Source organism: Tachyglossus aculeatus, chromosome X1 (genome assembly GCF_015852505.1).
Source record: "Tachyglossus aculeatus isolate mTacAcu1 chromosome X1, mTacAcu1.pri, whole genome shotgun sequence".
Lineage (NCBI taxonomy): Eukaryota > Metazoa > Chordata > Mammalia > Monotremata > Tachyglossidae > Tachyglossus > Tachyglossus aculeatus.
The window spans coordinates 61,586,328-61,596,528 of record NC_052101.1 but is presented as its reverse complement, the minus strand read 5'-3'; the positions used below and the strand labels follow the sequence as shown (position 1 = coordinate 61,596,528).

Here is a 10,201-nt window from a genome sequence, read left to right as displayed (position 1 = left end):
TGCAGGGGCCTTACAAATAAACCTCCAGATGCCATATGGTTTACATTCATCTCTCAATTTATTTCCTATAAATGTCTATTGAATATTCCATTGACCCAACACATGTGAAACTAGAGCTGGAAAAGAGAGAGGTATAGAATACTCTGGCAGCATGTGATTATCATATTTCTTTTTCAATATTGCTACCAGCCTTAAGTGCCTCGTAAGTTAGTTAAATTCCAGAGTTTTCAGACATAAAGTGAAAATAAAGAAAAAAAGTATTTCCAAAGTTCTCAAAACAAACATTCCCTTTTACATTTTGTATTGTATCTTGTGCACTGGAGCTGGAATCATTTGTGGTGGTGCTAAAGAATGTGTTAAGTTTCTGCCATTTAAAAAGTCCTGGATAATTCATTTATGGTAATAAATATTATTAAAACACTGCAAAAGAAAAACAAATGGCATAACGAGAAATTGACATCAAGAGATAGGGTTTTTTTTTTGGATTGACAACTTTTATGTCACCCTTCTTGGATTCCTACTCTTCTGAAATCTATATACTATGACTGTAGGTTTTTGTACCATGGAGCTTAGCCAAGTCTAATTCTTCTTCTGAGAGCCTCACTTTCTGAATGTTCTTTTTTCCTTAAGGGTAACTTTACAGAAGATTGATTCTTTGCAAGGACTGAAGTCATGAAATACTTTTTAAATCTTCTTTTTCCTGAATTTGTCATAACTTTCTGCCTTACAACAGGAAAGCTTCTGCCTTAATCAACAATCTAACCAAAATGTGTTTTTAATGTTATATGAATGGAGAGGCAGCAGGAGCATTCTGATGGATCGTTCAATGTCTTGTTCCTACTTATTAAGTATGCTTCTTCCAAGCTGAGTAATCACTTATGGCTGAAACTTTGGTACCATCCTAGAAAACATTAAAGCTAAATATAAGGAGAAAAATCTCCCCGGCCACATAATTTTTTGATTTGCAGAATTAAATTTTGTGTGACTTTGTTTTCATGATTTAGTACATAGGATAAAGTGACAATGAAATTACATCATAAAAGTACAACTAATCAGTGTTACTGTTACGGGTAAAGAGGGCGATGACCCTTCTAAGAGAGAAAAGTGAACTTTTCTTTAACTCCTTTTAGCCAAAATCCACAGGGACCAGGGCTGGGACCATGGGATTGCAGAGCTTCAGTATCCCACATCAGCAACCCAACATATTATTAGTTTTATTAATTTTTTTAACAAAGATTGTGGCATTGAACTGAAAAACATCATATCCTCAGCCAAAAGTTTCATGAACTACAGACCAAAAATAGTTTTTACCATACTGGAAGCCATATAAAACAGCAAAAACAGTTGTGAAGATAAAATAAATCTAAAAGGGGGAAAAGGCACTAAAATATGGTAACTGAATTGTTTGCTCCATGCATCATTCTTTATGTTCCACTGAAGCTAGGGCTGAGAAATCCTGTATTTAGCATATTAGACTTTGATGTTGAACACAGGGACTTATTCAGATAAGCTTTTAGAATGAATGAATGGAAAAAAAATCTCTTCTTGTTTATTCTTAACCATAAAAGATGTTTGAGACACTTTGCATGTATTTTTCCATTTATTTTTATTATTACAAAATAGAAACTGCCAAATGCTCATAGGCAGAAAGGTGAAGAGTTTCCTTCAAAAAAAATGTTTTGAGTGGCTAAGGAGGAAAAAGGGAGAAAAAGAGCCACTCTGATATTGTAATGGCTATGCTAAGTTTCTATGGGAGTATTGAATTATTTATAGACTTAATCAAAATTGATGGTATTGTGTATAAAAAATAAATTCCTGAGGAAAAAATAATATTAAATCTATCATTTTCTGTTAAATTTCAAATGTAGCACAAAATGGAATTTTACTCTTCTTAATTTTGTAAATTATATCATTTTCATTTTACATATTGCATTTTCTTCGAGAAAATGCCCAGATTCTATGGGCATTGTACATTTCCATTTTTGACTCAGCTACTGAATGATCCTTTTTCCCTTTGAATTAAGAAGATAAAAGCATGCAAACGCTGTTGGTTCAGTGAAAAGAGCTTGGCGCTGGGAATCAAGAGACCTATGTTCTTTTCCTGGCTCCATAGATAGGGGAATACCAACTGAGGCTATGCTATCGGTGGTGAAGGTTTCTGGTTTCTGTGCTTCTGACCCCATTCCCTCTCATCTCATGAAATCTCTCACTCCGTTCCTTCTCCCCTCCTTAACTTCCATCTTCAACCGCTCACTCTCCACTGGTTCCTTCCCCTCTGCCTTCAAACATGCTCATGTCTCTCCCATTCTCAAAAAACCCTCTCTTGACCCCACCTCACCTTCTAGTTATTGCCCCACCTTCCTCCTACCATTCCTTTCCAAACTCCTTGAACGAGTCGTGTACATGCGCTGCCTCAAATTCCTCAACACCAACTCTCTCCTCGACCCCCTCCAGTCTGGCTTCCGTCCCCTACATTCCACGGAAACTGCCCTCTCAAAGGTCACCAATGACCTCCTGCTTGCCAAATCCAACGGCTCATACTCTGTCCTAGTCCTCCTTGACCTCTCAGCTGCCTTTGACACTGTGGACCACCCCCTTCTCCTCAACACGATATCCAACCTTGGCTTCACTGACTCCGTCCTCTCCTGGTTCTCCTCTTATCTCTCCGGTCGTTCATTCTCAGTCTCTTTTGCAGGCTCCTCCTCCCCCTCCCATCCCCTTACTGTGGGGGTTCTTCAAGGTTCAGTTCTTGGTCCCCTTCTGTTCTCAATCTACACTCACTCCCTTGGTGACCTCATTCGCTCCCACGGCTTCAACTATCATCTCTACACTGATGACACCCAAATCTACTTCTCTACCCCTCCTCTCCCCCTCCCTCCAGGCTCGCATCTCCTCCTGCTTTCAGGACATCTCCATCTGGATGTCTGCCCGCCACCTAAAACTCAGAATGTCCAAGACTGAACTCCTTGTCTTCCCTCCCAAACCCTGCCCTCTCCCTGACTTTCCCATCACTGTTGATGGCGCTACCATCCTTCCCGTCTCACAGGCCCACAAACTTGGTGTCATCCTCGACTCCGCTCTCTCGCTCACCCCTCACATCCAAGCCATCACCAAAACCTGCCAATCTCAGCTCCGCAACATTGCCAAGATCCGCCCTTTCCTCTCCATCCAAACTGCTACCCTGCTCGTTCAAGCTCTCATCCTATCCCGTCTGGACTATTGCATCAGCCTCCTCTCTGATCTCCCATCCTCGTGTCTCTCCCCACTTCAATCCATACTTCATGCCACTGCCCGGATTGTCTTTGTCCAGAAATGCTCTGGGTATGTTACTCCCCTCCTCAAAAATCTCCAGTGGCTACCAACGCCACCTACGCATCAGGCAGAAACTCCTCACCCTCGGCTTCAAGGCTCTCCATCACCTCACCCCCTCCTACCTCACCTCCCTTCTCTCCTTCTATAGCCCAGCCCACACCCTTCGCTCCTCTGCCGCTAATCTCCTCACCGTGACTCGTTCTCGCCTGTCCCGCCATTGACCCCTGGCCCACGTCATCCCCCTGGCCTGGAATGCCCTCCCTCCCCACATCCTCCAAGCTAGATCTCGTCCTCCCTTCAAGGCCCTACTGAGAGCTCACCTCCTCCAGGAGGCCTTCCCAGACTGAGACCCCTCCTTCCTCTCCCCCTCCTCCCCGTCTCCATCCCCCCTGCCTTACCTCCTTCCCTTACCCACAGCACCTGTATATATGCATATATGTTTGTACATATTTATTACTCTATTTATTTATTTTACTTGTACATATCTATTCTATTTATTTTATTTTGTTAATATGTTTGGTTTTGTTCTCTGTCTCCCCCTTCTAGACTGTGAGCCCACTGTTGGGTAGGGACTGTCTGTATGTGTTGCCAACTTGTGCTTCCCAAGCACTTAGTACAGTGCTCTGCACACAATAAGTGCTCAAAAATACGATTGATTGATTGATTGATTGATTGGAGGAAGAACCACCTAGACAGAACTGAAACCCAGGTGACTTAGAGCCTTCTGAAGACTAGGACTCCAGGGTTTACTGCCAACCCTGCCCCTCTACCTTGCATGCCCTGACTAGCCTCACCAGAGGGAGAAAATGGAGGGGGACTGAGATATATGTGGCTTGAGCGCCCTCTTAAAAGCAGGGCCCCAGGTCTGCTGCTGGCACCACATATCTCACCCAGCATCTCAGAGCACCCCATACTGGAAGAATTTACAATATCTTTTGAACTCTGGGGAGGCTGTAGTGGTTTGAAAATTAGGACAATTGGCCTGAAGTACTAGGGAGTCTGAGGACTCCCCCATCCAGGAACTGTTCATTTATTTGTCTTGGTTTATCAACTCTGTTGCTTGTTGTGGATTTTAGTCCACTGCTATCATTATTTTTATCTGACTACTACCACCTAGCTTGTAAACCCAATATTGGGATGGGGACTGAGTCTGACCTGTAATATTTGTATACCTCAGCACATCACAGTGCATGGAACATATTAAGTTGGTAATAAATACCCAAACTAACTACCTAACTCGGACATTCCATGAGGTGACCAGGTACAGCAGGAATCCTGAAAAACAGCTGAAAGACATGGGCAGCCAAGGCTGCAGTGGTGACAAACAGTCTCCCCCACTAAACTGTAAGCTCACTGTGGGCAGGGAACATGTTACATTGTACTCTCCCAAGTACTTAGTATCATGCTCTGCACAGAGTAAGCACTCTATAAATATGATTGATTGATTGATATAAAGGCTACTGGGTTATGGCACCATGGGAGACTGCCATCACTATGCACAGTCACTATGACCATATATGGTTCCTGCATGTTAAATACCTTTGCATGCACTTCATAATATGTTGCATCTTTTAGTCACTTAATTCATGGCTTTCTGTGCTCGGACATTCTGTGCTCCAGTGGGACCACTGGAAGGAAGTAGGGAAGCAGCATGGCCTAGTGGATAGAACAGGGGCCTGGGAGTCAGAGGTACCTGGGTTCTAATCTCGGTTATACCACTTGTCTGCTGTGTGACCCTGGACAAGTCACTTCAATTCTCTGTGCCTCAGTTACCTCATCTATAAAATGGGTATTAAGATTGTGTGCCCCAAGTGGGAAAGGGACTGTGTCAAACCCAATTCCAGCACTTAGTACAGACACTGAGTAAACATTTAACAAATACCACAATTATCGTTATTATTATTATTACTGTAAAGGATGAGTGAGTGTGAGTGGTGCCACCCAGACTGCTATTGCTTTACTTAATTCTGTAATGCAGGCCTTGGGTTCTGAAGTATCAGGATTGAGGCTCAACTATCATTCTTGAAGGGAGACTCCATCATCACATATATAAATTATATAGAATAAATAGAAAGAACTGATTTTGTTTTCAGAGATTATGCTCTTTATGATGCAATCCTATCAAGAGAAGCAGCATGGTCTAGTGGAAAGAGCCCGGGCCTGTGAATCAGCCACTTGTCTACTGTGCGACCTTGGAAAGTCATTTACCTTCTTAGTGCCTCAGATTTCCTCACCTATAAAATGGGGATTAAAGCCTATTACCTTCTATCTAGAGCATGAACCCCATATGGGACAGGGACTGTGTCCAAACCTGATTATCGTGTATCTACCCTAGAGCTTTCCCTCTCAAGATCACACCTGGAGAGTTTCCAGTACTCCACCAGTCTCGGCTATGGGAGGGAGAGTCAAGCAGAGGCATATCCATTCCGTTCCTAGCTTGGGCAGTGGCTAGTGAGTGGAAGGCAATCTGCTACAAGTCAAAACTCATCTGTGCTGGGCAGCAGCAGCATGGGAGAGAGTTGAGGGAGAAGACTAAAGTTAACTGCATGGAAGAAGGCAACGGTGAACAACCTCTGGATTTTTACCAAGAAAACTCTATGGATACACTACCAGAATGATTGCAGATGGAGGTGGGGCAATCTGGAAGAGATGTGTCCATGCAGTCACTATGGGTCACAAACGACTCGACAGCATAAGACATGACAAAACCCAAGAGCTTAGAACAATACTTTACATATAGTAAGCACTTAGGAAATACCATAACTATCATTATTATATCATCATCAATCGTATTTATTGAGCGCTTACTATGTGCAGAGCACTGTATTAAGCACTTGGGAAGTACAAATTGGCAACATATAGAGACAGTCCCTACCCAACAGTGGGCTCACAGTCTAAAAGGGGGAGACAGAGAACAAAACCAAACATACTAACAAAATAAAATAAATAGAATAGATATGTACAAGTAAAATAAATAAGTAAATAGAGTAATAAATATGTACAAACATATATACATATATACAGGTGCTGTGGGGAAGGGAAGGAGGTAAGATGGGGGGGATGGAGAGGGGGACGAGGGGGAGAGGAAGGAAGGGGCTCAGTCTGGGAAGGCCTCCTGGAGGAGGTGAGCTCTCAGTAGGGCCTTGAAGGGAGGAAGAGAGCTAGCTTGGTGGATGGGCAGAGGGAGGGCATTCCAGGCCCGGGGGATGATGTGGGCCGGGGGTCGATGGCGGGACAGGCGAGAACGAGGTACGGTGAGGAGATTAGTGGCAGAGGAGCGGAGGGTGCGGGCTGGGCTGTAGAAGGAGAGAAGGGAGGTGAGGTAGGAGGGGGCGAGGTGATGGAGAGCCTTGAAGCCCAGGGTGAGGAGTTTGTGCCTGATGCACAGATTGATTGGTAGCCACTGGAGATTTTTGAGGAGGGGAGTAATATGCCCAGAGCGTTTCTGGACAAAGATAATCCGGGCAGCAGCATGAAGTATGGATTGAAGTGGAGAGAGACACGAGGATGGGAGATCAGAGAGAAGGCTGATGCAGTAGTCCAGACGGGATAGGATGAGAGCTTGAATGAGCAGGGTAGCGGTATGGATGGAGAGGAAAGGGCGGATCTTGGCAATGTTGTGGAGCTGAGACCGGCAGGTTTTGGTGACGGCTTGGATGTGAGGGGTGAATGAGAGAGCGGAGTCGAGGATGACACCAAGTTTGCGGGCTTGTGAGACGGGAAGGATGGTAGTGCCGTCAACAGAGATGGGAAAGTCAGGGAGAGGGCAAGGTTTGGGAGGGAAGACAAGAAGTTCAGTCTTCAACATGTTGAGCTTTAGGTGGTGGGCAGACATCCAGATGGAGATGTCCTGAAGGCAGGAGGAGATGCGAGCCTGGAGAGAGGGGGAGAGAGCAGGGGCAGAGATGTAGATCTGGGTGTCATCAGCGTAGAGGTGATAGTTGAAGCCGTGGGAGCGAATGAGGTCACCAAGGGAGTGCGTGTATGCCTGAAGAGACCAAAGCAAGACCAAAAATCTGTTCCACATGGGCATACATCTATAGTTTGTGGCTGAGCTGATGTGTTAGTTGAAGTTACAGTACTCTAGACTGTAAGCTCATTGTGGGCAGGGAATGTGTCTGTTTATTGTTATATTGCAATAGTAATAAACAATAATAATGGTATTTATTAAGCGCTTTCTATGTTCCAAGCACTGTTCTAAGCACTGGGGTAGATAGTAGGTAATCAGGTTGTTCCACGTGGGGTTCAGTCTTAATCCCTATTTTACAGATGAGGTAACTGAGACACAGAGAAGTTAAGTGACTTGCCCGAAGTCACACAGCTGACAAGTGGCAGAGTCGGAATTAGAACCCACGACCTCTGACTCCCAAGCCCATGCTCTTTCCATTAAGCCACTCTGCTTCTCTATTAGCACAGAGATCTGCACACAGTAAGCACTCAATAAATATGATCGAATAAATACAACTGAATGAAAGTTGTCTGTTTTTTAGACTGCCACTTAGACTCCAATCCTTCACAAAGCCCCTGTTGCTATAGCTTATTGCTGCATTTAATTGTTTGAGAACACCCTTCACTATGTCTTCTAAACATCTGTTCTACTTTCCCTGATTGTTGTATCCCCTTACATTCACCATTCAGCAGTTGCCTGACAATCCCTCTATTATCCACTCTCCTCATGTGACCTACCCAGCAAAGTTATGTTTCTAGGGACAGCACATTGCTTCGATGATGGTAAAGCTAACAGAGCTTTTCCTGAGGATTTTGCCTGCCATTTAATGACTAATAGATGACTCAGAGATGCTCAAGAAACTGTATAAGTCTTCAGTAGTTAATCCAGATCTCATGGTCATGTTGTGCACCATTATGCTTTATAGGCCTTCAATTTGGAGAGATGGAGGGAAGCTGCATACTGAAAGTAAATGTGTCAGACATAAAGGCACGTATAATGGCATTTATTAAGTGCTTACTATGTGCAAAGCACTGTTCTAAGCATTGGAGAGGTTACAAGGTGATCAGGTTGTCCCACAGGGGGCTCACAGTCAATCCCCATTTTACAGATGAGGTAACTGAGGCCCAGAGAAGTTAAGTGACTTGCCCAAAGTCACACAGCTGACAATTGGCAGAGCCAGGATTTGAACCCATGACCTCTGATTCCAAAGCCCGTGCTCTTTCCACTAAACCACGCTGCTTCACTTGGTACTATATTGTACAAGGCAGAGGACATACCATCTGAAAAACAGATTATCCATTCCAAAATCAGACACATGGCCACCCTACTACTCACACATGTTTACTAGCTTGATCTGCAGGTCTGTTTTATAATCGTGAAGAGCTGCAATGTGTTGTTGAGGGCTTTCTTGCTTGCATTAATTATGGTATTTAGGAAGCCCATACTTCTGTGTGAAGGCCTGTGGTGGGATAGATGCAAGGTAACCAGCTTAACCCCTCTCAGGATCGCACCTGGAGAGTTTTCTGTACTCTACTTGTGTTGGCTATGGGAGGGAGAGTCAAGCAGAGGCCTACCCATTCCATTCCTAGCTTGGGCAGCAGTTAGTGAGTGGAAGGCAATTTGCTACAAGTCAAAACTCACCTGTGCTGGGCAGCAGCAGAATGGGAGAGAGTCGAGGGTGGAGACAAAGTTTACTGTGTGGAAGAAGGCAGTGGCAAACCACTTCCGTACTTTTACCAAGAATGATTGCGGATGGAGGTGGGGCATTCTGGGAGAGATCTGTCCATGGAGACAAGACAAGAACCAGCTTAGCCACAGTTCCAATGAATCAGTTAATTAATCATACTGTGTTCAGAGCACTGTACTAAGCAACTGGGAGAATACAGTATAATAAAGTTGGTAGACACATTACCTGCCCACAATGAGCCCCCACCATGGCTGCTTTGAGTCACTTTCAAGAAAGCAGTATCGGTGGTGTCTCTTCGCAATCTCCAAATTTTTGATGGCTCTCTGGCCAACAATGTTTTGGAGAAGAGTTTGGAATCTGTATTCCAGTAGGGCTGCTGTGATGTTGTTACAGAGGGTCTTGCAGGATCTTTCATTCACAAGAAAGATCTTTGGGTTTTTTTGGTGGCCTGGATGCCACTTTCTGATACATTACTAGCCTTGATAGTTCAAGTTTGCGGCATATGAGCTGATGGTTCTTTCAACAATCAAAATCTAGCATGGCTGTTATGATCTCTAACCATTTTCAAGCCTATGGGTCAGGCAATGATACATCACTTATATAGTCATCCAGGTGTTTCAGGTCAGATAATTCAATTACCCAGGAATTTCAGGCCAAAAACCTGAAGGATTTTTTTTTGGAAGCTGAATTATCTGGATTTGCATCAGTAGACATATAGTTACATAGACAAAGGATGAGAAGATTACATAGTTAAGAAGGCATCAAAGAGTGAACAGTCAGTAAATCAATCAATTGTATTTATTGAGCACTTACTGTGGGCAGAGTGCTGTACTAAGCACTGGGGAGAGTACAAAATAACAGAGTTGGTAGAAACGTTCCCTGCCCAAAATGAGCTTACAGTCTAGAGGGTAAGACAGAAATTAAGATGAATAAATAAATTATGGATATGCACATAAATGCTGTGGGGATGAAGGAGGGGTGAATAAAGGGAACAAATCCAAATGCAAGCATGAAACAGAAGGAAGTGGGAGAAGAGGAAATGAGGTGATTAGTCACAGAAGGCCTCTTGGAGGAGATGTGCCTTCAGTAAGGCTTTGAAGGAGGGGAGAGTAATTGTCTGTCAGATATGAAGAGGGAGGACATTCGAGGCCAGAGGCAGGATGTGGGCAAGAGTTCAGTGGTGAGATAGTCAAAACTGAGGTACAGTGAGTAGGTTGGCTTAGAGGAGCAAAGTGTGAGGGCTGGGTTATAGC

At 44.0% G+C, this 10,201-nt stretch overlaps 2 non-coding genes across 2 annotated transcripts; both read left to right on the top strand.

Annotated features, from left to right (window-relative positions):
* Positions 1–5,652: 5,652 nt before the first annotated feature.
* LOC119920260 lies at positions 5,653–5,790 on the top strand. The gene has a single exon (XR_005448019.1). It is a non-coding gene; the product is annotated as a small nucleolar RNA SNORA7 (small nucleolar RNA).
* A 2,964-nt stretch (positions 5,791–8,754) lies between these two features.
* Positions 8,755–8,892, top strand: LOC119920529. The gene has a single exon (XR_005448269.1). It is a non-coding gene; the product is annotated as a small nucleolar RNA SNORA7 (small nucleolar RNA).
* The last annotated feature ends 1,309 nt before the right edge of the window (positions 8,893–10,201 follow it).